We start from the raw sequence: 27,032 nt of genomic DNA, 5'->3' as shown, positions 1-27,032 counted from the left end.
GCCATGGGAAAAAGAAGTCCTTTCCCCAGGGTCTGGGTGTCAGATGAAAGGTGGCCTTTGGGGTTCTGAGGACTTGTAGGGTAGTACTTACTGGCTAGAGTAGAGGAAATGGATTCTATTTGAATATCTGTCTAGAGGCTTTGCCCCACAGGTCCTGGTTGTCCTTGATGGGCTGCAGCTGTGAGCATTGAAGAGAACTGGGATAAAAGGGGGCGGCTTAGCCATTCAGGGAGAGCCTTGAAGGAGCCCTGAACTGGGAAAGAACAGCATGCAGAAGAAAGCGTCTGTGCTGTGAAGATCTGCAGCCATAAGAACACACCGAGGAGGTATGGACTTTAGCAAGCTGAGAACAGCATTATGGGACTCTAGAGAAATAGAACAACAACAAGTGGCAGCTTTAGATTTGGAGCAATCCAGCAAAGCTTGCAAATTTCTTGCTGGGCACCACCCTCTTGGTCAGGGTGAGAGGCCAGAAATGGAGGCCATTTTCCATGGGGAAAACGAAGTCATTGGCCCAGGCTCTGGGTGTCAGATGAAAGGTGGCGTCTGGGGCTCTAAGGACTTGCAGGGTCCTAGTTGCTGGCAGCTTTCGTTCTGGAAGGATCCAGCAGAGTTTGTAGATTCCTGGCTTGGCACTGCCCTGCCTGCCAGGCCAAGTGGCCACAAATGAAGGCCATTTTCCATGGGAAAAAGAAGTCCTTTCCCCAGGGTCTCAGTAATATGTTCAAGGTGGCGTTTGAGGCTCTAAGTACTTCCAGGGCCCTAGTTGCTGCCAGCTTTTCTTTTGGAAAAATCCAGCAACGATTGCATCATTCTAGCAAGGCTCCCACTTTCTGCCAGGGTGAGTGGCTGCCAAGGGAGGCCATTAGCCATGGGAAAAAGAAGTCCTTTCCCCGGGGTCTGGGTGTCAGATGAAAGGTGGCCTTTGGGGTTCTGAGGACTTGTAGGGTAGTACTTACTGGCTAGAGTAGAGGAAATGGATTCTATTTGAATATCTGTCTAGAGGCTTTGCCCCACAGGTCCTGGTTGTCCTTGATGGGCTGCAGCTGTGAGCATTGAAGAGAACTGGGATAAAAGGGGGCGGCTTAGCCATTCAGGGAGAGCCTTGAAGGAGCCCTGAACTGGGAAAGAACAGCATGCAGAAGAAAGCGTCTGTGCTGTGAAGATCTGCAGCCATAAGAACACACCGAGGAGGTATGGACTTTAGCAAGCTGAGAACAGCATTATGGGACTCTAGAGAAATAGAACAACAACAAGTGGCAGCTTTAGATTTGGAGCAATCCAGCAAAGCTTGCAAATTTCTTGCTGGGCACCACCCTCTTGGTCAGGGTGAGAGGCCAGAAATGGAGGCCATTTTCCATGGGGAAAACGAAGTCATTGGCCCAGGCTCTGGGTGTCAGATGACAGGTGGCGTCTGGGGCTCTAAGGACTTGCAGGGTCCTAGTTGCTGGCAGCTTTTGTTCTGGAAGGATCCAGCACAGTTTGTAGATTCCTGGCTTGGCACTGCCCTGCCTGCCAGGCCAAGTGGCCACAAATGAAGGCCATTTTCCATGGGAAAAAGATGTCCTTTCCCCAGGGTCTCAGTAATATGTTCAAGGTGGCGTTTGAGGCTCTAAGTACTTCCAGGGCCCTAGTTGCTGCCAGCTTTTCTTTTGGAAAAATCCAGCAACGATTGCATCATTCTAGCAAGGCTCCCACTTTCTGCCAGGGTGAGTGGCTGCCAAGGGAGGCCATTTGCCATGGGAAAAAGAAGTCCTTTCCCCAGGGTCTGGGTGTCAGATGAAAGGTGGCCTTTGGGGTTCTGAGGACTTGTAGGGTAGTACTTACTGGCTAGAGTAGAGGAAATGGATTCTATTTGAATATCTGTCTAGAGGCTTTGCCCCACAGGTCCTGGTTGTCCTTGATGGGCTGCAGCTGTGAGCATTGAAGAGAACTGGGATAAAAGGGGGCGGCTTAGCCATTCAGGGAGAGCCTTGAAGGAGCCCTGAACTGGGAAAGAACAGCATGCAGAAGAAAGCGTCTGTGCTGTGAAGATCTGCAGCCATAAGAACACACCGAGGAGGTATGGACTTTAGCAAGCTGAGAACAGCATTATGGGACTCTAGAGAAATAGAACAACAACAAGTGGCAGCTTTCGATTTGGAGCAATCCAGCAAAGCTTGCAAATTTCTTGCTGGGCACCACCCTCTTGGTCAGGGTGAGAGGCCAGAAATGGAGGCCATTTTCCATGGGGAAAACGAAGTCATTGGCCCAGGCTCTGGGTGTCAGATGAAAGGTGGCGTCTGGGGCTCTAAGGACTTGCAGGGTCCTAGTTGCTGGCAGCTTTCGTTCTGGAAGGATCCAGCACAGTTTGTAGATTCCTGGCTTGGCACTGCCCTGCCTGCCAGGCCAAGTGGCCACAAATGAAGGCCATTTTCCATGGGAAAAAGATGTCCTTTCCCCAGGGTCTCAGTAATATGTTCAAGGTGGCGTTTGAGGCTCTAAGTACTTCCAGGGCCCTAGTTGCTGCCAGCTTTTCTTTTGGAAAAATCCAGCAACGATTGCATCATTCTAGCAAGGCTCCCACTTTCTGCCAGGGTGAGTGGCTGCCAAGGGAGGCCATTTGCCATGGGAAAAAGAAGTCCTTTCCCCAGGCTCTGGGTGTCAGATGAAAGGTGGCCTTTGGGGTTCTGAGGACTTGTAGGGTAGTACTTACTGGCTAGAGTAGAGGAAATGGATTCTATTTGAATATCTGTCTAGAGGCTTTGCCCCACAGGTCCTGGTTGTCCTTGATGGGCTGCAGCTGTGAGCATTGAAGAGAACTGGGATAAAAGGGGGCGGCTTAGCCATTCAGGGAGAGCCTTGAAGGAGCCCTGAACTGGGAAAGAACAGCATGCAGAAGAAAGCGTCTGTGCTGTGAAGATCTGCAGCCATAAGAACACACCGAGGAGGTATGGACTTTAGCAATCTGAGAACAGCATGATGGGACTCTAGAGAAATAGAACAACAACAAGTGGCAGCTTTCGATTTGGAGCAATCCAGCAAAGCTTGCAAATTTCTTGCTGGGCACCACCCTCTTGGTCAGGGTGAGAGGCCAGAAATGGAGGCCATTTTCCATGGGGAAAACGAAGTCATTGGCCCAGGCTCTGGGTGTCAGATGAAAGGTGGCGTCTGGGGCTCTAAGGACTTGCAGGGTCCTAGTTGCTGGCAGCTTTCGTTCTGGAAGGATCCAGCAGAGTTTGTAGATTCCTGGCTTGGCACTGCCCTGCCTGCCAGGCCAAGTGGCCACAAATGAAGGCCATTTTCCATGGGAAAAAGATGTCCTTTCCCCAGGGTCTCAGTAATATGTTCAAGGTGGCGTTTGAGGCTCTAAGTACTTCCAGGGCCCTAGTTGCTGCCAGCTTTTCTTTTGGAAAAATCCAGCAACGATTGCATCATTCTAGCAAGGCTCCCACTTTCTGCCAGGGTGAGTGGCTGCCAAGGGAGGCCATTTGCCATGGGAAAAAGAAGTCCTTTCCCCGGGGTCTGGGTGTCAGATGAAAGGTGGCCTTTGGGGTTCTGAGGACTTGTAGGGTAGTACTTACTGGCTAGAGTAGAGGAAATGGATTCTATTTGAATATCTGTCTAGAGGCTTTGCCCCACAGGTCCTGGTTGTCCTTGATGGGCTGCAGCTGTGAGCATTGAAGAGAACTGGGATAAAAGGGGGCGGCTTAGCCATTCAGGGAGAGCCTTGAAGGAGCCCTGAACTGGGAAAGAACAGCATGCAGAAGAAAGCGTCTGTGCTGTGAAGATCTGCAGCCATAAGAACACACCGAGGAGGTATGGACTTTAGCAAGCTGAGAACAGCATTATGGGACTCTAGAGAAATAGAACAACAACAAGTGGCAGCTTTAGATTTGGAGCAATCCAGCAAAGCTTGCAAATTTCTTGCTGGGCACCACCCTCTTGGTCAGGGTGAGAGGCCAGAAATGGAGGCCATTTTCCATGGGGAAAACGAAGTCATTGGCCCAGGCTCTGGGTGTCAGATGACAGGTGGCGTCTGGGGCTCTAAGGACTTGCAGGGTCCTAGTTGCTGGCAGCTTTCGTTCTGGAAGGATCCAGCAGAGTTTGTAGATTCCTGGCTTGGCACTGCCCTGCCTGCCAGGCCAAGTGGCCACAAATGAAGGCCATTTTCCATGGGAAAAAGATGTCCTTTCCCCAGGGTCTCGGTAATATGTTCAAGGTGGCGTTTGAGGCTCTAAGTACTTCCAGGGCCCTAGCTGCTGCCACCTTTTCTTTTGGAAAAATCCAGCAACGATTGCATCATTCTAGCAAGGCTCCCACTTTCTGCCAGGGTGAGTGGCTGCCAAGGGAGGCCATTAGCCATGGGAAAAAGAAGTCCTTTCCCCAGGGTCTGGGTGTCAGATGAAAGGTGGCCTTTGGGGTTCTGAGGACTTGTAGGGTAGTACTTACTGGCTAGAGTAGAGGAAATGGATTCTATTTGAATATCTGTCTAGAGGCTTTGCCCCACAGGTCCTGGTTGTCCTTGATGGGCTGCAGCTGTGAGCATTGAAGAGAACTGGGATAAAAGGGGGCGGCTTAGCCATTCAGGGAGAGCCTTGAAGGAGCCCTGAACTGGGAAAGAACAGCATGCAGAAGAAAGCGTCTGTGCTGTGAAGATCTGCAGCCATAAGAACACACCGAGGAGGTATGGACTTTAGCAAGCTGAGAACAGCATGATGGGACTCTAGAGAAATAGAACAACAACAAGTGGCAGCTTTAGATTTGGAGCAATCCAGCAAAGCTTGCAAATTTCTTGCTGGGCACCACCCTCTTGGTCAGGGTGAGAGGCCAGAAATGGAGGCCATTTTCCATGGGGAAAACGAAGTCATTGGCCCAGGCTCTGGGTGTCAGATGAAAGGTGGCGTCTGGGGCTCTAAGGACTTGCAGGGTCCTAGTTGCTGGCAGCTTTCGTTCTGGAAGGATCCAGCAGAGTTTGTAGATTCCTGGCTTGGCACTGCCCTGCCTGCCAGGCCAAGTGGCCACAAATGAAGGCCATTTTCCATGGGAAAAAGATGTCCTTTCCCCAGGGTCTCAGTAATATGTTCAAGGTGGCGTTTGAGGCTCTAAGTACTTCCAGGGCCCTAGTTGCTGCCAGCTTTTCTTTTGGAAAAATCCAGCAACGATTGCATCATTCTAGCAAGGCTCCCACTTTCTGCCAGGGTGAGTGGCTGCCAAGGGAGGCCATTAGCCATGGGAAAAAGAATTCCTTTCCCCAGGGTCTGGGTGTCAGATGAAAGGTGGCCTTTGGGGTTCTGAGGACTTGTAGGGTAGTACTTACTGGCTAGAGTAGAGGAAATGGATTCTATTTGAATATCTGTCTAGAGGCTTTGCCCCACAGGTCCTGGTTGTCCTTGATGGGCTGCAGCTGTGAGCATTGAAGAGAACTGGGATAAAAGGGGGCGGCTTAGCCATTCAGGGAGAGCCTTGAAGGAGCCCTGAACTGGGAAAGAACAGCATGCAGAAGAAAGCGTCTGTGCTGTGAAGATCTGCAGCCATAAGAACACACCGAGGAGGTATGGACTTTAGCAATCTGAGAACAGCATGATGGGACTCTAGAGAAATAGAACAACAACAAGTGGCAGCTTTAGATTTGGAGCAATCCAGCAAAGCTTGCAAATTTCTTGCTGGGCACCACCCTCTTGGTCAGGGTGAGAGGCCAGAAATGGAGGCCATTTTCCATGGGGAAAACGAAGTCATTGGCCCAGGCTCTGGGTGTCAGATGAAAGGTGGTGTCTGGGGCTCTAAGGACTTGCAGGGTCCTAGTTGCTGGCAGCTTTCGTTCTGGAAGGATCCAGCACAGTTTGTAGATTCCTGGCTTGGCACTGCCCTGCCTGCCAGGCCAAGTGGCCACAAATGAAGGCCATTTTCCATGGGAAAAAGATGTCCTTTCCCCAGGGTCTCAGTAATATGTTCAAGGTGGCGTTTGAGGCTCTAAGTACTTCCAGGGCCCTAGTTGCTGGCAGCTTTTCTTTTGGAAAAATCCAGCAACCATTGCATCATTCTAGCAAGGCTCCCACTTTCTGCCAGGGTGAGTGGCTGCCAAGGGAGGCCATTTGCCATGGGAAAAAGAAGTCCTTTCCCCGGGGTCTGGGTGTCAGATGAAAGGTGGCCTTTGGGGTTCTGAGGACTTGTAGGGTAGTACTTACTGGCTAGAGTAGAGGAAATGGATTCTATTTGAATATCTGTCTAGAGGCTTTGCCCCACAGGTCCTGGTTGTCCTTGATGGGCTGCAGCTGTGAGCATTGAAGAGAACTGGGATAAAAGGGGGCGGCTTAGCCATTCAGGGAGAGCCTTGAAAGAGCCCTGAACTGGGAAAGAGCAGCATGCAGAAGAAAGTGTCTGTGCTGTGAAGATCTGCAGCCATAAGAACACACCGAGGAGGTATGGACTTTAGCAAGCTGAGAACAGCATGATGGGACTCTAGAGAAATAGAACAACAACAAGTGGCAGCTTTAGATTTGGAGCAATCCAGCAAAGCTTGCAAATTTCTTGCTGGGCACCACCCTCTTGGTCAGGGTGAGAGGCCAGAAATGGAGGCCATTTTCCATGGGGAAAACGAAGTCATTGGCCCAGGCTCTGGGTGTCAGATGACAGGTGGCGTCTGGGGCTCTAAGGACTTGCAGGGTCCTAGTTGCTGGCAGCTTTTGTTCTGGAAGGATCCAGCACAGTTTGTCGATTCCTGGCTTGGCACTGCCCTGCCTGCCAGGCCAAGTGGCCACAAATGAAGGCCATTTTCCATGGGAAAAAGATGTCCTTTCCCCAGGGTCTCAGTAATATGTTCAAGGTGGCGTTTGAGGCTCTAAGTACTTCCAGGGCCCTAGTTGCTGCCAGCTTTTCTTTTGGAAAAATCCAGCAACGATTGCATCATTCTAGCAAGGCTCCCACTTTCTGCCAGGGTGAGTGGCTGCCAAGGGAGGCCATTTGCCATGGGAAAAAGAAGTCCTTTCCCCAGGGTCTGGGTGTCAGATGAAAGGTGGCCTTTGGGGTTCTGAGGACTTGTAGGGTAGTACTTACTGGCTAGAGTAGAGGAAATGGATTCTATTTGAATATCTGTCTAGAGGCTTTGCCCCACAGGTCCTGGTTGTCCTTGATGGGCTGCAGCTGTGAGCATTGAAGAGAACTGGGATAAAAGGGGGCGGCGTAGCCATTCAGGGAGAGCCTTGAAGGAGCCCTGAACTGGGAAAGAACAGCATGCAGAAGAAAGCGTCTGTGCTGTGAAGATCTGCAGCCATAAGAACACACCGAGGAGGTATGGACTTTAGCAAGCTGAGAACAGCATTATGGGACTCTAGAGAAATAGAACAACAACAAGTGGCAGCTTTCGATTTGGAGCAATCCAGCAAAGCTTGCAAATTTCTTGCTGGGCACCACCCTCTTGGTCAGGGTGAGAGGCCAGAAATGGAGGCCATTTTCCATGGGGAAAACGAAGTCATTGGCCCAGGGTCTGGGTGTCAGATGAAAGGTGGCGTCTGGGGCTCTAAGGACTTGCAGGGTCCTAGTTGCTGGCAGCTTTCGTTCTGGAAGGATCCAGCACAGTTTGTAGATTCCTGGCTTGGCACTGCCCTGCCTGCCAGGCCAAGTGGCCACAAATGAAGGCCATTTTCCATGGGAAAAAGATGTCCTTTCCCCAGGGTCTCAGTAATATGTTCAAGGTGGCGTTTGAGGCTCTAAGTACTTCCAGGGCCCTAGTTGCTGCCAGCTTTTCTTTTGGAAAAATCCAGCAACGATTGCATCATTCTAGCAAGGCTCCCACTTTCTGCCAGGGTGAGTGGCTGCCAAGGGAGGCCATTTGCCATGGGAAAAAGAAGTCCTTTCCCCAGGCTCTGGGTGTCAGATGAAAGGTGGCCTTTGGGGTTCTGAGGACTTGTAGGGTAGTACTTACTGGCTAGAGTAGAGGAAATGGATTCTATTTGAATATCTGTCTAGAGGCTTTGCCCCACAGGTCCTGGTTGTCCTTGATGGGCTGCAGCTGTGAGCATTGAAGAGAACTGGGATAAAAGGGGGCGGCTTAGCCATTCAGGGAGAGCCTTGAAGGAGCCCTGAACTGGGAAAGAACAGCATGCAGAAGAAAGCGTCTGTGCTGTGAAGATCTGCAGCCATAAGAACACACCGAGGAGGTATGGACTTTAGCAATCTGAGAACAGCATGATGGGACTCTAGAGAAATAGAACAACAACAAGTGGCAGCTTTCGATTTGGAGCAATCCAGCAAAGCTTGCAAATTTCTTGCTGGGCACCACCCTCTTGGTCAGGGTGAGAGGCCAGAAATGGAGGCCATTTTCCATGGGGAAAACGAAGTCATTGGCCCAGGCTCTGGGTGTCAGATGAAAGGTGGCGTCTGGGGCTCTAAGGACTTGCAGGGTCCTAGTTGCTGGCAGCTTTCGTTCTGGAAGGATCCAGCAGAGTTTGTAGATTCCTGGCTTGGCACTGCCCTGCCTGCCAGGCCAAGTGGCCACAAATGAAGGCCATTTTCCATGGGAAAAAGATGTCCTTTCCCCAGGGTCTCAGTAATATGTTCAAGGTGGCGTTTGAGGCTCTAAGTACTTCCAGGGCCCTAGTTGCTGCCAGCTTTTCTTTTGGAAAAATCCAGCAACGATTGCATCATTCTAGCAAGGCTCCCACTTTCTGCCAGGGTGAGTGGCTGCCAAGGGAGGCCATTTGCCATGGGAAAAAGAAGTCCTTTCCCCGGGGTCTGGGTGTCAGATGAAAGGTGGCCTTTGGGGTTCTGAGGACTTGTAGGGTAGTACTTACTGGCTAGAGTAGAGGAAATGGATTCTATTTGAATATCTGTCTAGAGGCTTTGCCCCACAGGTCCTGGTTGTCCTTGATGGGCTGCAGCTGTGAGCATTGAAGAGAACTGGGATAAAAGGGGGCGGCTTAGCCATTCAGGGAGAGCCTTGAAGGAGCCCTGAACTGGGAAAGAACAGCATGCAGAAGAAAGCGTCTGTGCTGTGAAGATCTGCAGCCATAAGAACACACCGAGGAGGTATGGACTTTAGCAAGCTGAGAACAGCATTATGGGACTCTAGAGAAATAGAACAACAACAAGTGGCAGCTTTAGATTTGGAGCAATCCAGCAAAGCTTGCAAATTTCTTGCTGGGCACCACCCTCTTGGTCAGGGTGAGAGGCCAGAAATGGAGGCCATTTTCCATGGGGAAAACGAAGTCATTGGCCCAGGCTCTGGGTGTCAGATGACAGGTGGCGTCTGGGGCTCTAAGGACTTGCAGGGTCCTAGTTGCTGGCAGCTTTCGTTCTGGAAGGATCCAGCAGAGTTTGTAGATTCCTGGCTTGGCACTGCCCTGCCTGCCAGGCCAAGTGGCCACAAATGAAGGCCATTTTCCATGGGAAAAAGATGTCCTTTCCCCAGGGTCTCGGTAATATGTTCAAGGTGGCGTTTGAGGCTCTAAGTACTTCCAGGGCCCTAGCTGCTGCCACCTTTTCTTTTGGAAAAATCCAGCAACGATTGCATCATTCTAGCAAGGCTCCCACTTTCTGCCAGGGTGAGTGGCTGCCAAGGGAGGCCATTAGCCATGGGAAAAAGAAGTCCTTTCCCCAGGGTCTGGGTGTCAGATGAAAGGTGGCCTTTGGGGTTCTGAGGACTTGTAGGGTAGTACTTACTGGCTAGAGTAGAGGAAATGGATTCTATTTGAATATCTGTCTAGAGGCTTTGCCCCACAGGTCCTGGTTGTCCTTGATGGGCTGCAGCTGTGAGCATTGAAGAGAACTGGGATAAAAGGGGGCGGCTTAGCCATTCAGGGAGAGCCTTGAAGGAGCCCTGAACTGGGAAAGAACAGCATGCAGAAGAAAGCGTCTGTGCTGTGAAGATCTGCAGCCATAAGAACACACCGAGGAGGTATGGACTTTAGCAAGCTGAGAACAGCATTATGGGACTCTAGAGAAATAGAACAACAACAAGTGGCAGCTTTAGATTTGGAGCAATCCAGCAAAGCTTGCAAATTTCTTGCTGGGCACCACCCTCTTGGTCAGGGTGAGAGGCCAGAAATGGAGGCCATTTTCCATGGGGAAAACGAAGTCATTGGCCCAGGCTCTGGGTGTCAGATGAAAGGTGGCGTCTGGGGCTCTAAGGACTTGCAGGGTCCTAGTTGCTGGCAGCTTTCGTTCTGGAAGGATCCAGCAGAGTTTGTAGATTCCTGGCTTGGCACTGCCCTGCCTGCCAGGCCAAGTGGCCACAAATGAAGGCCATTTTCCATGGGAAAAAGATGTCCTTTCCCCAGGGTCTCAGTAATATGTTCAAGGTGGCGTTTGAGGCTCTAAGTACTTCCAGGGCCCTAGTTGCTGCCAGCTTTTCTTTTGGAAAAATCCAGCAACGATTGCATCATTCTAGCAAGGCTCCCACTTTCTGCCAGGGTGAGTGGCTGCCAAGGGAGGCCATTAGCCATGGGAAAAAGAATTCCTTTCCCCAGGGTCTGGGTGTCAGATGAAAGGTGGCCTTTGGGGTTCTGAGGACTTGTAGGGTAGTACTTACTGGCTAGAGTAGAGGAAATGGATTCTATTTGAATATCTGTCTAGAGGCTTTGCCCCACAGGTCCTGGTTGTCCTTGATGGGCTGCAGCTGTGAGCATTGAAGAGAACTGGGATAAAAGGGGGCGGCTTAGCCATTCAGGGAGAGCCTTGAAGGAGCCCTGAACTGGGAAAGAACAGCATGCAGAAGAAAGCGTCTGTGCTGTGAAGATCTGCAGCCATAAGAACACACCGAGGAGGTATGGACTTTAGCAATCTGAGAACAGCATGATGGGACTCTAGAGAAATAGAACAACAACAAGTGGCAGCTTTAGATTTGGAGCAATCCAGCAAAGCTTGCAAATTTCTTGCTGGGCACCACCCTCTTGGTCAGGGTGAGAGGCCAGAAATGGAGGCCATTTTCCATGGGGAAAACGAAGTCATTGGCCCAGGCTCTGGGTGTCAGATGAAAGGTGGTGTCTGGGGCTCTAAGGACTTGCAGGGTCCTAGTTGCTGGCAGCTTTCGTTCTGGAAGGATCCAGCACAGTTTGTAGATTCCTGGCTTGGCACTGCCCTGCCTGCCAGGCCAAGTGGCCACAAATGAAGGCCATTTTCCATGGGAAAAAGATGTCCTTTCCCCAGGGTCTCAGTAATATGTTCAAGGTGGCGTTTGAGGCTCTAAGTACTTCCAGGGCCCTAGTTGCTGGCAGCTTTTCTTTTGGAAAAATCCAGCAACCATTGCATCATTCTAGCAAGGCTCCCACTTTCTGCCAGGGTGAGTGGCTGCCAAGGGAGGCCATTTGCCATGGGAAAAAGAAGTCCTTTCCCCGGGGTCTGGGTGTCAGATGAAAGGTGGCCTTTGGGGTTCTGAGGACTTGTAGGGTAGTACTTACTGGCTAGAGTAGAGGAAATGGATTCTATTTGAATATCTGTCTAGAGGCTTTGCCCCACAGGTCCTGGTTGTCCTTGATGGGCTGCAGCTGTGAGCATTGAAGAGAACTGGGATAAAAGGGGGCGGCTTAGCCATTCAGGGAGAGCCTTGAAAGAGCCCTGAACTGGGAAAGAGCAGCATGCAGAAGAAAGTGTCTGTGCTGTGAAGATCTGCAGCCATAAGAACACACCGAGGAGGTATGGACTTTAGCAAGCTGAGAACAGCATGATGGGACTCTAGAGAAATAGAACAACAACAAGTGGCAGCTTTAGATTTGGAGCAATCCAGCAAAGCTTGCAAATTTCTTGCTGGGCACCACCCTCTTGGTCAGGGTGAGAGGCCAGAAATGGAGGCCATTTTCCATGGGGAAAACGAAGTCATTGGCCCAGGCTCTGGGTGTCAGATGACAGGTGGCGTCTGGGGCTCTAAGGACTTGCAGGGTCCTAGTTGCTGGCAGCTTTTGTTCTGGAAGGATCCAGCACAGTTTGTCGATTCCTGGCTTGGCACTGCCCTGCCTGCCAGGCCAAGTGGCCACAAATGAAGGCCATTTTCCATGGGAAAAAGATGTCCTTTCCCCAGGGTCTCAGTAATATGTTCAAGGTGGCGTTTGAGGCTCTAAGTACTTCCAGGGCCCTAGTTGCTGCCAGCTTTTCTTTTGGAAAAATCCAGCAACGATTGCATCATTCTAGCAAGGCTCCCACTTTCTGCCAGGGTGAGTGGCTGCCAAGGGAGGCCATTTGCCATGGGAAAAAGAAGTCCTTTCCCCAGGGTCTGGGTGTCAGATGAAAGGTGGCCTTTGGGGTTCTGAGGACTTGTAGGGTAGTACTTACTGGCTAGAGTAGAGGAAATGGATTCTATTTGAATATCTGTCTAGAGGCTTTGCCCCACAGGTCCTGGTTGTCCTTGATGGGCTGCAGCTGTGAGCATTGAAGAGAACTGGGATAAAAGGGGGCGGCTTAGCCATTCAGGGAGAGCCTTGAAGGAGCCCTGAACTGGGAAAGAACAGCATGCAGAAGAAAGCGTCTGTGCTGTGAAGATCTGCAGCCATAAGAACACACCGAGGAGGTATGGACTTTAGCAAGCTGAGAACAGCATTATGGGACTCTAGAGAAATAGAACAACAACAAGTGGCAGCTTTAGATTTGGAGCAATCCAGCAAAGCTTGCAAATTTCTTGCTGGGCACCACCCTCTTGGTCAGGGTGAGAGGCCAGAAATGGAGGCCATTTTCCATGGGGAAAACGAAGTCATTGGCCCAGGCTCTGGGTGTCAGATGAAAGGTGGCGTCTGGGGCTCTAAGGACTTGCAGGGTCCTAGTTGCTGGCAGCTTTTGTTCTGGAAGGATCCAGCAGAGTTTGTCGATTCCTGGCTTGGCACTGCCCTGCCTGCCAGGCCAAGTGGCCACAAATGAAGGCCATTTTCCATGGGAAAAAGATGTCCTTTCCCCAGGGTCTCAGTAATATGTTCAAGGTGGCGTTTGAGGCTCTAAGTACTTCCAGGGCCCTAGTTGCTGCCAGCTTTTCTTTTGGAAAAATCCAGCAACGATTGCATCATTCTAGCAAGGCTCCCACTTTCTGCCAGGGTGAGTGGCTGCCAAGGGAGGCCATTTGCCATGGGAAAAAGAAGTCCTTTCCCCAGGGTCTGGGTGTCAGATGAAAGGTGGCCTTTGGGGTTCTGAGGACTTGTAGGGTAGTACTTACTGGCTAGAGTAGAGGAAATGGATTCTATTTGAATATCTGTCTAGAGGCTTTGCCCCACAGGTCCTGGTTGTCCTTGATGGGCTGCAGCTGTGAGCATTGAAGAGAACTGGGATAAAAGGGGGCGGCTTAGCCATTCAGGGAGAGCCTTGAAGGAGCCCTGAACTGGGAAAGAACAGCATGCAGAAGAAAGCGTCTGTGCTGTGAAGATCTGCAGCCATAAGAACACACCGAGGAGGTATGGACTTTAGCAATCTGAGAACAGCATGATGGGACTCTAGAGAAATAGAACAACAACAAGTGGCAGCTTTCGATTTGGAGCAATCCAGCAAAGCTTGCAAATTTCTTGCTGGGCACCACCCTCTTGGTCAGGGTGAGAGGCCAGAAATGGAGGCCATTTTCCATGGGGAAAACGAAGTCATTGGCCCAGGCTCTGGGTGTCAGATGAAAGGTGGCGTCTGGGGCTCTAAGGACTTGCAGGGTCCTAGTTGCTGGCAGCTTTCGTTCTGGAAGGATCCAGCAGAGTTTGTAGATTCCTGGCTTGGCACTGCCCTGCCTGCCAGGCCAAGTGGCCACAAATGAAGGCCATTTTCCATGGGAAAAAGATGTCCTTTCCCCAGGGTCTCAGTAATATGTTCAAGGTGGCGTTTGAGGCTCTAAGTACTTCCAGGGCCCTAGTTGCTGCCAGCTTTTCTTTTGGAAAAATCCAGCAACGATTGCATCATTCTAGCAAGGCTCCCACTTTCTGCCAGGGTGAGTGGCTGCCAAGGGAGGCCATTTGCCATGGGAAAAAGAAGTCCTTTCCCCGGGGTCTGGGTGTCAGATGAAAGGTGGCCTTTGGGGTTCTGAGGACTTGTAGGGTAGTACTTACTGGCTAGAGTAGAGGAAATGGATTCTATTTGAATATCTGTCTAGAGGCTTTGCCCCACAGGTCCTGGTTGTCCTTGATGGGCTGCAGCTGTGAGCATTGAAGAGAACTGGGATAAAAGGGGGCGGCTTAGCCATTCAGGGAGAGCCTTGAAGGAGCCCTGAACTGGGAAAGAACAGCATGCAGAAGAAAGCGTCTGTGCTGTGAAGATCTGCAGCCATAAGAACACACCGAGGAGGTATGGACTTTAGCAAGCTGAGAACAGCATTATGGGACTCTAGAGAAATAGAACAACAACAAGTGGCAGCTTTAGATTTGGAGCAATCCAGCAAAGCTTGCAAATTTCTTGCTGGGCACCACCCTCTTGGTCAGGGTGAGAGGCCAGAAATGGAGGCCATTTTCCATGGGGAAAACGAAGTCATTGGCCCAGGCTCTGGGTGTCAGATGACAGGTGGCGTCTGGGGCTCTAAGGACTTGCAGGGTCCTAGTTGCTGGCAGCTTTCGTTCTGGAAGGATCCAGCAGAGTTTGTAGATTCCTGGCTTGGCACTGCCCTGCCTGCCAGGCCAAGTGGCCACAAATGAAGGCCATTTTCCATGGGAAAAAGATGTCCTTTCCCCAGGGTCTCGGTAATATGTTCAAGGTGGCGTTTGAGGCTCTAAGTACTTCCAGGGCCCTAGCTGCTGCCACCTTTTCTTTTGGAAAAATCCAGCAACGATTGCATCATTCTAGCAAGGCTCCCACTTTCTGCCAGGGTGAGTGGCTGCCAAGGGAGGCCATTAGCCATGGGAAAAAGAAGTCCTTTCCCCAGGGTCTGGGTGTCAGATGAAAGGTGGCCTTTGGGGTTCTGAGGACTTGTAGGGTAGTACTTACTGGCTAGAGTAGAGGAAATGGATTCTATTTGAATATCTGTCTAGAGGCTTTGCCCCACAGGTCCTGGTTGTCCTTGATGGGCTGCAGCTGTGAGCATTGAAGAGAACTGGGATAAAAGGGGGCGGCTTAGCCATTCAGGGAGAGCCTTGAAGGAGCCCTGAACTGGGAAAGAACAGCATGCAGAAGAAAGCGTCTGTGCTGTGAAGATCTGCAGCCATAAGAACACACCGAGGAGGTATGGACTTTAGCAAGCTGAGAACAGCATGATGGGACTCTAGAGAAATAGAACAACAACAAGTGGCAGCTTTAGATTTGGAGCAATCCAGCAAAGCTTGCAAATTTCTTGCTGGGCACCACCCTCTTGGTCAGGGTGAGAGGCCAGAAATGGAGGCCATTTTCCATGGGGAAAACGAAGTCATTGGCCCAGGCTCTGGGTGTCAGATGAAAGGTGGCGTCTGGGGCTCTAAGGACTTGCAGGGTCCTAGTTGCTGGCAGCTTTCGTTCTGGAAGGATCCAGCAGAGTTTGTAGATTCCTGGCTTGGCACTGCCCTGCCTGCCAGGCCAAGTGGCCACAAATGAAGGCCATTTTCCATGGGAAAAAGATGTCCTTTCCCCAGGGTCTCAGTAATATGTTCAAGGTGGCGTTTGAGGCTCTAAGTACTTCCAGGGCCCTAGTTGCTGCCAGCTTTTCTTTTGGAAAAATCCAGCAACGATTGCATCATTCTAGCAAGGCTCCCACTTTCTGCCAGGGTGAGTGGCTGCCAAGGGAGGCCATTAGCCATGGGAAAAAGAATTCCTTTCCCCAGGGTCTGGGTGTCAGATGAAAGGTGGCCTTTGGGGTTCTGAGGACTTGTAGGGTAGTACTTACTGGCTAGAGTAGAGGAAATGGATTCTATTTGAATATCTGTCTAGAGGCTTTGCCCCACAGGTCCTGGTTGTCCTTGATGGGCTGCAGCTGTGAGCATTGAAGAGAACTGGGATAAAAGGGGGCGGCTTAGCCATTCAGGGAGAGCCTTGAAGGAGCCCTGAACTGGGAAAGAACAGCATGCAGAAGAAAGCGTCTGTGCTGTGAAGATCTGCAGCCATAAGAACACACCGAGGAGGTATGGACTTTAGCAATCTGAGAACAGCATGATGGGACTCTAGAGAAATAGAACAACAACAAGTGGCAGCTTTAGATTTGGAGCAATCCAGCAAAGCTTGCAAATTTCTTGCTGGGCACCACCCTCTTGGTCAGGGTGAGAGGCCAGAAATGGAGGCCATTTTCCATGGGGAAAACGAAGTCATTGGCCCAGGCTCTGGGTGTCAGATGAAAGGTGGTGTCTGGGGCTCTAAGGACTTGCAGGGTCCTAGTTGCTGGCAGCTTTCGTTCTGGAAGGATCCAGCACAGTTTGTAGATTCCTGGCTTGGCACTGCCCTGCCTGCCAGGCCAAGTGGCCACAAATGAAGGCCATTTTCCATGGGAAAAAGATGTCCTTTCCCCAGGGTCTCAGTAATATGTTCAAGGTGGCGTTTGAGGCTCTAAGTACTTCCAGGGCCCTAGTTGCTGGCAGCTTTTCTTTTGGAAAAATCCAGCAACCATTGCATCATTCTAGCAAGGCTCCCACTTTCTGCCAGGGTGAGTGGCTGCCAAGGGAGGCCATTTGCCATGGGAAAAAGAAGTCCTTTCCCCGGGGTCTGGGTGTCAGATGAAAGGTGGCCTTTGGGGTTCTGAGGACTTGTAGGGTAGTACTTACTGGCTAGAGTAGAGGAAATGGATTCTATTTGAATATCTGTCTAGAGGCTTTGCCCCACAGGTCCTGGTTGTCCTTGATGGGCTGCAGCTGTGAGCATTGAAGAGAACTGGGATAAAAGGGGGCGGCTTAGCCATTCAGGGAGAGCCTTGAAAGAGCCCTGAACTGGGAAAGAGCAGCATGCAGAAGAAAGTGTCTGTGCTGTGAAGATCTGCAGCCATAAGAACACACCGAGGAGGTATGGACTTTAGCAAGCTGAGAACAGCATGATGGGACTCTAGAGAAATAGAACAACAACAAGTGGCAGCTTTAGATTTGGAGCAATCCAGCAAAGCTTGCAAATTTCTTGCTGGGCACCACCCTCTTGGTCAGGGTGAGAGGCCAGAAATGGAGGCCATTTTCCATGGGGAAAACGAAGTCATTGGCCCAGGCTCTGGGTGTCAGATGACAGGTGGCGTCTGGGGCTCTAAGGACTTGCAGGGTCCTAGTTGCTGGCAGCTTTTGTTCTGGAAGGATCCAGCACAGTTTGTCGATTCCTGGCTTGGCACTGCCCTGCCTGCCAGGCCAAGTGGCCACAAATGAAGGCCATTTTCCATGGGAAAAAGATGTCCTTTCCCCAGGGTCTCAGTAATATGTTCAAGGTGGCGTTTGAGGCTCTAAGTACTTCCAGGGCCCTAGTTGCTGCCAGCTTTTCTTTTGGAAAAATCCAGCAACGATTGCATCATTCTAGCAAGGCTCCCACTTTCTGCCAGGGTGAGTGGCTGCCAAGGGAGGCCATTTGCCATGGGAAAAAGAAGTCCTTTCCCCAGGGTCTGGGTGTCAGATGAAAGGTGGCCTTTGGGGTTCTGAGGACTTGTAGGGTAGTACTTACTGGCTAGAGTAGAGGAAATGGATTCTATTTGAATATCTGTCTAGAGGCTTTGCCCCACAGGTCCTGGTTGTCCTTGATGGGCTGCAGCTGTGAGCATTGAAGAGAACTGGGATAAAAGGGGGCGGCGTAGCCATTCAGGGAGAGCCTTGAAGGAGCCCTGAACTGGGAAAGAACAGCATGCAGAAGAAAGCGTCTGTGCTGTGAAGATCTGCAGCCATAAGAACACACCGAGGAGGTATGGACTTTAGCAAGCTGAGAACAGCATTATGGGACTCTAGAGAAATAGAACAACAACAAGTGGCAGCTTTCGATTTGGAGCAATCCAGCAAAGCTTGCAAATTTCTTGCTGGGCACCACCCTCTTGGTCAGGGTGAGAGGCCAGAAATGGAGGCCATTTTCCATGGGGAAAACGAAGTCATTGGCCCAGGGTCTGGGTGTCAGATGAAAGGTGGCGTCTGGGGCTCTAAGGACTTGCAGGGTCCTAGTTGCTGGCAGCTTTCGTTCTGGAAGGATCCAGCACAGTTTGTAGATTCCTGGCTTGGCACTGCCCTGCCTGCCAGGCCAAGTGGCCACAAATGAAGGCCATTTTCCATGGGAAAAAGATGTCCTTTCCCCAGGGTCTCAGTAATATGTTCAAGGTGGCGTTTGAGGCTCTAAGTACTTCCAGGGCCCTAGTTGCTGCCAGCTTTTCTTTTGGAAAAATCCAGCAACGATTGCATCATTCTAGCAAGGCTCCCACTTTCTGCCAGGGTGAGTGGCTGCCAAGGGAGGCCATTTGCCATGGGAAAAAGAAGTCCTTTCCCCAGGCTCTGGGTGTCAGATGAAAGGTGGCCTTTGGGGTTCTGAGGACTTGTAGGGTAGTACTTACTGGCTAGAGTAGAGGAAATGGATTCTATTTGAATATCTGTCTAGAGGCTTTGCCCCACAGGTCCTGGTTGTCCTTGATGGGCTGCAGCTGTGAGCATTGAAGAGAACTGGGATAAAAGGGGGCGGCTTAGCCATTCAGGGAGAGCCTTGAAGGAGCCCTGAACTGGGAAAGAACAGCATGCAGAAGAAAGCGTCTGTGCTGTGAAGATCTGCAGCCATAAGAACACACCGAGGAGGTATGGACTTTAGCAATCTGAGAACAGCATGATGGGACTCTAGAGAAATAGAACAACAACAAGTGGCAGCTTTCGATTTGGAGCAATCCAGCAAAGCTTGCAAATTTCTTGCTGGGCACCACCCTCTTGGTCAGGGTGAGAGGCCAGAAATGGAGGCCATTTTCCATGGGGAAAACGAAGTCATTGGCCCAGGCTCTGGGTGTCAGATGAAAGGTGGCGTCTGGGGCTCTAAGGACTTGCAGGGTCCTAGTTGCTGGCAGCTTTCGTTCTGGAAGGATCCAGCAGAGTTTGTAGATTCCTGGCTTGGCACTGCCCTGCCTGCCAGGCCAAGTGGCCACAAATGAAGGCCATTTTCCATGGGAAAAAGATGTCCTTTCCCCAGGGTCTCAGTAATATGTTCAAGGTGGCGTTTGAGGCTCTAAGTACTTCCAGGGCCCTAGTTGCTGCCAGCTTTTCTTTTGGAAAAATCCAGCAACGATTGCATCATTCTAGCAAGGCTCCCACTTTCTGCCAGGGTGAGTGGCTGCCAAGGGAGGCCATTTGCCATGGGAAAAAGAAGTCCTTTCCCCGGGGTCTGGGTGTCAGATGAAAGGTGGCCTTTGGGGTTCTGAGGACTTGTAGGGTAGTACTTACTGGCTAGAGTAGAGGAAATGGATTCTATTTGAATATCTGTCTAGAGGCTTTGCCCCACAGGTCCTGGTTGTCCTTGATGGGCTGCAGCTGTGAGCATTGAAGAGAACTGGGATAAAAGGGGGCGGCTTAGCCATTCAGGGAGAGCCTTGAAGGAGCCCTGAACTGGGAAAGAACAGCATGCAGAAGAAAGCGTCTGTGCTGTGAAGATCTGCAGCCATAAGAACACACCGAGGAGGTATGGACTTTAGCAAGCTGAGAACAGCATTATGGGACTCTAGAGAAATAGAACAACAACAAGTGGCAGCTTTAGATTTGGAGCAATCCAGCAAAGCTTGCAAATTTCTTGCTGGGCACCACCCTCTTGGTCAGGGTGAGAGGCCAGAAATGGAGGCCATTTTCCATGGGGAAAACGAAGTCATTGGCCCAGGCTCTGGGTGTCAGATGACAGGTGGCGTCTGGGGCTCTAAGGACTTGCAGGGTCCTAGTTGCTGGCAGCTTTCGTTCTGGAAGGATCCAGCAGAGTTTGTAGATTCCTGGCTTGGCACTGCCCTGCCTGCCAGGCCAAGTGGCCACAAATGAAGGCCATTTTCCATGGGAAAAAGATGTCCTTTCCCCAGGGTCTCGGTAATATGTTCAAGGTGGCGTTTGAGGCTCTAAGTACTTCCAGGGCCCTAGCTGCTGCCACCTTTTCTTTTGGAAAAATCCAGCAACGATTGCATCATTCTAGCAAGGCTCCCACTTTCTGCCAGGGTGAGTGGCTGCCAAGGGAGGCCATTAGCCATGGGAAAAAGAAGTCCTTTCCCCAGGGTCTGGGTGTCAGATGAAAGGTGGCCTTTGGGGTTCTGAGGACTTGTAGGGTAGTACTTACTGGCTAGAGTAGAGGAAATGGATTCTATTTGAATATCTGTCTAGAGGCTTTGCCCCACAGGTCCTGGTTGTCCTTGATGGGCTGCAGCTGTGAGCATTGAAGAGAACTGGGATAAAAGGGGGCGGCTTAGCCATTCAGGGAGAGCCTTGAAGGAGCCCTGAACTGGGAAAGAACAGCATGCAGAAGAAAGCGTCTGTGCTGTGAAGATCTGCAGCCATAAGAACACACCGAGGAGGTATGGACTTTAGCAAGCTGAGAACAGCATTATGGGACTCTAGAGAAATAGAACAACAACAAGTGGCAGCTTTAGATTTGGAGCAATCCAGCAAAGCTTGCAAATTTCTTGCTGGGCACCACCCTCTTGGTCAGGGTGAGAGGCCAGAAATGGAGGCCATTTTCCATGGGGAAAACGAAGTCATTGGCCCAGGCTCTGGGTGTCAGATGAAAGGTGGCGTCTGGGGCTCTAAGGACTTGCAGGGTCCTAGTTGCTGGCAGCTTTCGTTCTGGAAGGATCCAGCAGAGTTTGTAGATTCCTGGCTTGGCACTGCCCTGCCTGCCAGGCCAAGTGGCCACAAATGAAGGCCATTTTCCATGGGAAAAAGATGTCCTTTCCCCAGGGTCTCAGTAATATGTTCAAGGTGGCGTTTGAGGCTCTAAGTACTTCCAGGGCCCTAGTTGCTGCCAGCTTTTCTTTTGGAAAAATCCAGCAACGATTGCATCATTCTAGCAAGGCTCCCACTTTCTGCCAGGGTGAGTGGCTGCCAAGGGAGGCCATTAGCCATGGGAAAAAGAATTCCTTTCCCCAGGGTCTGGGTGTCAGATGAAAGGTGGCCTTTGGGGTTCTGAGGACTTGTAGGGTAGTACTTACTGGCTAGAGTAGAGGAAATGGATTCTATTTGAATATCTGTCTAGAGGCTTTGCCCCACAGGTCCTGGTTGTCCTTGATGGGCTGCAGCTGTGAGCATTGAAGAGAACTGGGATAAAAGGGGGCGGCTTAGCCATTCAGGGAGAGCCTTGAAGGAGCCCTGAACTGGGAAAGAACAGCATGCAGAAGAAAGCGTCTGTGCTGTGAAGATCTGCAGCCATAAGAACACACCGAGGAGGTATGGACTTTAGCAATCTGAGAACAGCATGATGGGACTCTAGAGAAATAGAACAACAACAAGTGGCAGCTTTAGATTTGGAGCAATCCAGCAAAGCTTGCAAATTTCTTGCTGGGCACCACCCTCTTGGTCAGGGTGAGAGGCCAGAAATGGAGGCCATTTTCCATGGGGAAAACGAAGTCATTGGCCCAGGCTCTGGGTGTCAGATGAAAGGTGGTGTCTGGGGCTCTAAGGACTTGCAGGGTCCTAGTTGCTGGCAGCTTTCGTTCTGGAAGGATCCAGCACAGTTTGTAGATTCCTGGCTTGGCACTGCCCTGCCTGCCAGGCCAAGTGGCCACAAATGAAGGCCATTTTCCATGGGAAAAAGATGTCCTTTCCCCAGGGTCTCAGTAATATGTTCAAGGTGGCGTTTGAGGCTCTAAGTACTTCCAGGGCCCTAGTTGCTGGCAGCTTTTCTTTTGGAAAAATCCAGCAACCATTGCATCATTCTAGCAAGGCTCCCACTTTCTGCCAGGGTGAGTGGCTGCCAAGGGAGGCCATTTGCCATGGGAAAAAGAAGTCCTTTCCCCGGGGTCTGGGTGTCAGATGAAAGGTGGCCTTTGGGGTTCTGAGGACTTGTAGGGTAGTACTTACTGGCTAGAGTAGAGGAAATGGATTCTATTTGAATATCTGTCTAGAGGCTTTGCCCCACAGGTCCTGGTTGTCCTTGATGGGCTGCAGCTGTGAGCATTGAAGAGAACTGGGATAAAAGGGGGCGGCTTAGCCATTCAGGGAGAGCCTTGAAAGAGCCCTGAACTGGGAAAGAGCAGCATGCAGAAGAAAGTGTCTGTGCTGTGAAGATCTGCAGCCATAAGAACACACCGAGGAGGTATGGACTTTAGCAAGCTGAGAACAGCATGATGGGACTCTAGAGAAATAGAACAACAACAAGTGGCAGCTTTAGATTTGGAGCAATCCAGCAAAGCTTGCAAATTTCTTGCTGGGCACCACCCTCTTGGTCAGGGTGAGAGGCCAGAAATGGAGGCCATTTTCCATGGGGAAAACGAAGTCATTGGCCCAGGCTCTGGGTGTCAGATGACAGGTGGCGTCTGGGGCTCTAAGGACTTGCAGGGTCCTAGTTGCTGGCAGCTTTTGTTCTGGAAGGATCCAGCACAGTTTGTCGATTCCTGGCTTGGCACTGCCCTGCCTGCCAGGCCAAGTGGCCACAAATGAAGGCCATTTTCCATGGGAAAAAGATGTCCTTTCCCCAGGGTCTCAGTAATATGTTCAAGGTGGCGTTTGAGGCTCTAAGTACTTCCAGGGCCCTAGTTGCTGCCAGCTTTTCTTTTGGAAAAATCCAGCAACGATTGCATCATTCTAGCAAGGCTCCCACTTTCTGCCAGGGTGAGTGGCTGCCAAGGGAGGCCATTTGCCATGGGAAAAAGAAGTCCTTTCCCCAGGGTCTGGGTGTCAGATGAAAGGTGGCCTTTGGGGTTCTGAGGACTTGTAGGGTAGTACTTACTGGCTAGAGTAGAGGAAATGGATTCTATTTGAATATCTGTCTAGAGGCTTTGCCCCACAGGTCCTGGTTGTCCTTGATGGGCTGCAGCTGTGAGCATTGAAGAGAACTGGGATAAAAGGGGGCGGCTTAGCCATTCAGGGAGAGCCTTGAAGGAGCCCTGAACTGGGAAAGAACAGCATGCAGAAGAAAGCGTCTGTGCTGTGAAGATCTGCAGCCATAAGAACACACCGAGGAGGTATGGACTTTAGCAAGCTGAGAACAGCATTATGGGACTCTAGAGAAATAGAACAACAACAAGTGGCAGCTTTAGATTTGGAGCAATCCAGCAAAGCTTGCAAATTTCTTGCTGGGCACCACCCTCTTGGTCAGGGTGAGAGGCCAGAAATGGAGGCCATTTTCCATGGGGAAAACGAAGTCATTGGCCCAGGCTCTGGGTGTCAGATGAAAGGTGGCGTCTGGGGCTCTAAGGACTTGCAGGGTCCTAGTTGCTGGCAGCTTTTGTTCTGGAAGGATCCAGCAGAGTTTGTCGATTCCTGGCTTGGCACTGCCCTGCCTGCCAGGCCAAGTGGCCACAAATGAAGGCCATTTTCCATGGGAAAAAGATGTCCTTTCCCCAGGGTCTCAGTAATATGTTCAAGGTGGCGTTTGAGGCTCTAAGTACTTCCAGGGCCCTAGTTGCTGCCAGCTTTTCTTTTGGAAAAATCCAGCAACGATTGCATCATTCTAGCAAGGCTCCCACTTTCTGCCAGGGTGAGTGGCTGCCAAGGGAGGCCATTTGCCATGGGAAAAAGAAGTCCTTTCCCCAGGGTCTGGGTGTCAGATGAAAGGTGGCCTTTGGGGTTCTGAGGACTTGTAGGGTAGTACTTACTGGCTAGAGTAGAGGAAATGGATTCTATTTGAATATCTGTCTAGAGGCTTTGCCCCACAGGTCCTGGTTGTCCTTGATGGGCTGCAGCTGTGAGCATTGAAGAGAACTGGGATAAAAGGGGGCGGCTTAGCCATTCAGGGAGAGCCTTGAAGGAGCCCTGAACTGGGAAAGAACAGCATGCAGAAGAAAGCGTCTGTGCTGTGAAGATCTGCAGCCATAAGAACACACCGAGGAGGTATGGACTTTAGCAAGCTGAGAACAGCATTATGGGACTCTAGAGAAATAGAACAACAACAAGTGGCAGCTTTAGATTTGGAGCAATCCAGCAAAGCTTGCAAATTTCTTGCTGGGCACCACCCTCTTGGTCAGGGTGAGAGGCCAGAAATGGAGGCCATTTTCCATGGGGAAAACGAAGTCATTGGCCCAGGCTCTGGGTGTCAGATGACAGGTGGCGTCTGGGGCTCTAAGGACTTGCAGGGTCCTAGTTGCTGGCAGCTTTCGTTCTGGAAGGATCCAGCAGAGTTTGTAGATTCCTGGCTTGGCACTGCCCTGCCTGCCAGGCCAAGTGGCCACAAATGAAGGCCATTTTCCATGGGAAAAAGATGTCCTTTCCCCAGGGTCTCGGTAATATGTTCAAGGTGGCGTTTGAGGCTCTAAGTACTTCCAGGGCCCTAGCTGCTGCCACCTTTTCTTTTGGAAAAATCCAGCAACGATTGCATCATTCTAGCAAGGCTCCCACTTTCTGCCAGGGTGAGTGGCTGCCAAGGGAGGCCATTAGCCATGGGAAAAAGAAGTCCTTTCCCCAGGGTCTGGGTGTCAGATGAAAGGTGGCCTTTGGGGTTCTGAGGACTTGTAGGGTAGTACTTACTGGCTAGAGTAGAGGAAATGGATTCTATTTGAATATCTGTCTAGAGGCTTTGCCCCACAGGTCCTGGTTGTCCTTGATGGGCTGCAGCTGTGAGCATTGAAGAGAACTGGGATAAAAGGGGGCGGCTTAGCCATTCAGGGAGAGCCTTGAAGGAGCCCTGAACTGGGAAAGAACAGCATGCAGAAGAAAGCGTCTGTGCTGTGAAGATCTGCAGCCATAAGAACACACCGAGGAGGTATGGACTTTAGCAAGCTGAGAACAGCATGATGGGACTCTAGAGAAATAGAACAACAACAAGTGGCAGCTTTAGATTTGGAGCAATCCAGCAAAGCTTGCAAATTTCTTGCTGGGCACCACCCTCTTGGTCAGGGTGAGAGGCCAGAAATGGAGGCCATTTTCCATGGGGAAAACGAAGTCATTGGCCCAGGCTCTGGGTGTCAGATGAAAGGTGGCGTCTGGGGCTCTAAGGACTTGCAGGGTCCTAGTTGCTGGCAGCTTTCGTTCTGGAAGGATCCAGCAGAGTTTGTAGATTCCTGGCTTGGCACTGCCCTGCCTGCCAGGCCAAGTGGCCACAAATGAAGGCCATTTTCCATGGGAAAAAGATGTCCTTTCCCCAGGGTCTCAGTAATATGTTCAAGGTGGCGTTTGAGGCTCTAAGTACTTCCAGGGCCCTAGTTGCTGCCAGCTTTTCTTTTGGAAAAATCCAGCAACGATTGCATCATTCTAGCAAGGCTCCCACTTTCTGCCAGGGTGAGTGGCTGCCAAGGGAGGCCATTAGCCATGGGAAAAAGAATTCCTTTCCCCAGGGTCTGGGTGTCAGATGAAAGGTGGCCTTTGGGGTTCTGAGGACTTGTAGGGTAGTACTTACTGGCTAGAGTAGAGGAAATGGATTCTATTTGAATATCTGTCTAGAGGCTTTGCCCCACAGGTCCTGGTTGTCCTTGATGGGCTGCAGCTGTGAGCATTGAAGAGAACTGGGATAAAAGGGGGCGGCTTAGCCATTCAGGGAGAGCCTTGAAGGAGCCCTGAACTGGGAAAGAACAGCATGCAGAAGAAAGCGTCTGTGCTGTGAAGATCTGCAGCCATAAGAACACACCGAGGAGGTATGGACTTTAGCAATCTGAGAACAGCATGATGGGACTCTAGAGAAATAGAACAACAACAAGTGGCAGCTTTAGATTTGGAGCAATCCAGCAAAGCTTGCAAATTTCTTGCTGGGCACCACCCTCTTGGTCAGGGTGAGAGGCCAGAAATGGAGGCCATTTTCCATGGGGAAAACGAAGTCATTGGCCCAGGCTCTGGGTGTCAGATGAAAGGTGGTGTCTGGGGCTCTAAGGACTTGCAGGGTCCTAGTTGCTGGCAGCTTTCGTTCTGGAAGGATCCAGCACAGTTTGTAGATTCCTGGCTTGGCACTGCCCTGCCTGCCAGGCCAAGTGGCCACAAATGAAGGCCATTTTCCATGGGAAAAAGATGTCCTTTCCCCAGGGTCTCAGTAATATGTTCAAGGTGGCGTTTGAGGCTCTAAGTACTTCCAGGGCCCTAGTTGCTGGCAGCTTTTCTTTTGGAAAAATCCAGCAACCATTGCATCATTCTAGCAAGGCTCCCACTTTCTGCCAGGGTGAGTGGCTGCCAAGGGAGGCCATTTGCCATGGGAAAAAGAAGTCCTTTCCCCGGGGTCTGGGTGTCAGATGAAAGGTGGCCTTTGGGGTTCTGAGGACTTGTAGGGTAGTACTTACTGGCTAGAGTAGAGGAAATGGATTCTATTTGAATATCTGTCTAGAGGCTTTGCCCCACAGGTCCTGGTTGTCCTTGATGGGCTGCAGCTGTGAGCATTGAAGAGAACTGGGATAAAAGGGGGCGGCTTAGCCATTCAGGGAGAGCCTTGAAAGAGCCCTGAACTGGGAAAGAGCAGCATGCAGAAGAAAGTGTCTGTGCTGTGAAGATCTGCAGCCATAAGAACACACCGAGGAGGTATGGACTTTAGCAAGCTGAGAACAGCATGATGGGACTCTAGAGAAATAGAACAACAACAAGTGGCAGCTTTAGATTTGGAGCAATCCAGCAAAGCTTGCAAATTTCTTGCTGGGCACCACCCTCTTGGTCAGGGTGAGAGGCCAGAAATGGAGGCCATTTTCCATGGGGAAAACGAAGTCATTGGCCCAGGCTCTGGGTGTCAGATGACAGGTGGCGTCTGGGGCTCTAAGGACTTGCAGGGTCCTAGTTGCTGGCAGCTTTTGTTCTGGAAGGATCCAGCACAGTTTGTCGATTCCTGGCTTGGCACTGCCCTGCCTGCCAGGCCAAGTGGCCACAAATGAAGGCCATTTTCCATGGGAAAAAGATGTCCTTTCCCCAGGGTCTCAGTAATATGTTCAAGGTGGCGTTTGAGGCTCTAAGTACTTCCAGGGCCCTAGTTGCTGCCAGCTTTTCTTTTGGAAAAATCCAGCAACGATTGCATCATTCTAGCAAGGCTCCCACTTTCTGCCAGGGTGAGTGGCTGCCAAGGGAGGCCATTTGCCATGGGAAAAAGAAGTCCTTTCCCCAGGGTCTGGGTGTCAGATGAAAGGTGGCCTTTGGGGTTCTGAGGACTTGTAGGGTAGTACTTACTGGCTAGAGTAGAGGAAATGGATTCTATTTGAA

Source organism: Agelaius phoeniceus, chromosome 28 (assembly GCF_051311805.1).
Source record: "Agelaius phoeniceus isolate bAgePho1 chromosome 28, bAgePho1.hap1, whole genome shotgun sequence".
Taxonomy (NCBI): domain Eukaryota; kingdom Metazoa; phylum Chordata; class Aves; order Passeriformes; family Icteridae; genus Agelaius; species Agelaius phoeniceus.
The sequence above is the reverse complement of the archived record's forward strand: the minus strand, read 5'-3'. Positions refer to the sequence as shown.